This window comes from Sycon ciliatum, chromosome 7, assembly GCF_964019385.1.
Source record: "Sycon ciliatum chromosome 7, ocSycCili1.1, whole genome shotgun sequence".
Lineage (NCBI taxonomy): Eukaryota > Metazoa > Porifera > Calcarea > Leucosolenida > Sycettidae > Sycon > Sycon ciliatum.
The window spans coordinates 2,588,437-2,590,936 of NC_088649.1; the positions used below are offsets into that span (position 1 = coordinate 2,588,437).

At 47.9% G+C, this 2,500-nt stretch overlaps 1 protein-coding gene across 2 annotated transcripts in view; it reads right to left on the reverse strand.

Annotated features, from left to right (window-relative positions):
* LOC135820723 (uncharacterized) overlaps window positions 1–2,500 on the reverse strand; it is an 11,614-nt gene that overhangs the window by 8,003 nt on the left and 1,111 nt on the right. The window contains exons 1-4 of one of the 2 annotated variants that reach the window (XR_010554189.1): window positions 2,209–2,412; window positions 1,924–2,020; window positions 1,102–1,209; window positions 614–707 (exon numbers count right to left, since the gene is read on the reverse strand). The gene's annotated coding sequence lies outside the window, so the exon portion shown is untranslated. Of the gene's footprint in view, window positions 1–613; window positions 708–1,101; window positions 1,210–1,923; window positions 2,021–2,208; window positions 2,413–2,500 lie in introns of those variants that run through there. The other variant, XM_065333732.1, reaches the window with a different exon arrangement.

Genomic DNA, 2,500 nt, shown 5'->3' on the forward strand with positions numbered 1-2,500 from the left:
ACTTTTCAGACTTTTCATGTAGTTGTAGGACGTGCATGTCCGTCGGTTGACCTACTACTCACTGTACTTAGCTACTAGTACTTGACATACAATGTAGGTGCAGTCAGAAAACATGGGGTCAGGAGTTATTATTTTCCAGCTGGGCATCGGTAAAATCAAAAACTTAACGGAAAAAATGGGGGTGGGTGGGCGGGTCAGAGACAATTTTGCACGAGGACGGATTTTTAATTTTTCGAAAATTACGGAAGACCCATAAAGAAGGTGGTGTGACTTACAATCGAGCGTGACTTCTTCCTACGTAATATGTGAATGTACTGTATTGAAACAACTTGGCTCAGACCTGTTGCGACTTATCATCAAGTGCGACTTCTAATCAGTGAAATGCTGTACACTTAAGCCAATGCCAGCTTTCTTCTTCTCATTCCACTTCCTTCTCAGGTTCTGCTACAAGACACATTCGTGATTATAAGGAGCTTGTCAGTCAGAAGGATGGACAGAGAGGTAAATATACATACAAGTATGGATGGATGATGGGTAGAGAAACAGACAGACAGATAAACAGACATACAGACAGACAGACATACAGACAGACAGACAGACAGGGAATGCTGACCTTTCCACCCTTGAGAATATGATACCAGACGGATGTGCCACCAAAGTCGACACCGAAATCTGTGTAGCAGCCACCGACGCTCATCAGGCAGTACCTGTGACAGCACGGCATCACCACAAGCAACAGCAGGAGACCAGCAACAACAACAGCAGCTCCATCAGTAAGCCAGCAACAGCAACAGCACAAGTAACAGCAGTAGACCAGCAACAGCAACAGCCACACAATCAGTAAGCCAACAACAACAGTAGACCAGCAACAGCAGCGCCAGCACAACCACCAGCAGTAGGGCAGCCAGCAACAGCAACAGCAACAGCAACAGCAGCACAATCAGTAAGCCAACAACAGCAGCAGCACCACCAGCACCAGCAATAGGGCAGCTACACCTGTAGTACTATCAACAGCACCAGCATTCGGCCAGTAACAGCAACACCGGCGGCAGCAGCAGCAGCAGCAGCAGCACCATCAACAAGAACAAACAAAACACATACTTTTTGCACTTTGGGATATTTCATGTCGACCAGTCGGTTGGTGGCCTCCTGCTGCAAAGCGCGCAATATTTCCGGCCACACCAAGTCCACCCAATCCAAATGACGTACCTGCGTGCAACAACAACAACAACAGCAACAGCAGCCGCAGCAAGCAAGCAGTAGGAAGAAGAAAAGACAAATGAGCAATTCGTACACGGTTGCGAATACATACTATACAGCTTGTGATGGGGCATTGATAAACCAATATAAACACATTGCACAAACCAATCAGGAGTTAAAAATCCATACTTTCTCAAAACGAGCCTAAGCATGATCATGTATGACATGAGCCTCAAACGCCCACCAAACCCCCCAACACGGCATACAGGGGAGACAGTAGTGCAGTAGAGTGCTCAACTACAGTGCACTCATTTCTCACGGCTCTTATCCGGACCTCCAAGTTACGGGCATCTTGGTCTACGGGGAACTCTGTGAGTGAGTTTTAGTGGATATATTACTACTTTTCTACCAATTTGTGGAAATACCAGGAGTGACGTAATATGCCAGATCTACGTGCCTTCCACATCAAGATGTACATGATTACGAACATTTCCAAATGAAGGGCAGAGCCCCCGGTCCCGGACCGCCCGGATACAACAGATAAGAGTGTAGTACATGTAACGTTACATGCATAGGATTGATTGATTGCAGCCTATATCAATCATATCTTCTGAAAATTGTAGTCCAAGTTGCTGTCTGATGATCGGTTAAAACCGTGAAACTCAGAGTTACAGCAGAAACGCTTTTTGATCCTCTCAAGTGTATGTAGGATTGCTGACGTACCAGACTGGGTGACTCCACTAGAGGCTCCAACTTAGTCTTGGTGAACTCCAGGCTAATGACGTTGTAGAGTTTGTCGCGTTTCGCATTCGTGTAGTACCTGCACAAAAGAGTACATGGCGTGTGCCAAACACACACACACACACGCACACACACACACACACACGCGCGCACACGTACACACACACACACACACACACACAAACACAATGTAGCTCCATGTCTCTTGGAACCTAAGAAAACACCCAAAAGACACCATGCCACCAAGACTTGCACTGAAAGGCTTACTTTGTAAAGTTTGCCATGCTCATGGTGGAGCCTTGTTGTGAGGACACATCCATGATGTCAATAGTACGCCCACGCCTGCCCATCACCCAAAGACCCCCTAGCGATCTCACTGGCCCATTGCCCGCCATCCTCCTGGCACCTCCACCCATCTGCTGTACACTGCCTCCCCATCGCCTCTTTCCGCGCTTTCATGCTCACACCTGCATGTTGCCTGCCACCCTCCTGGCGCTTATACTGTCGCACCGTGGCCCGCGCCAGCTGTTCTCCCCATACCTTACACCAGATTTAGCGC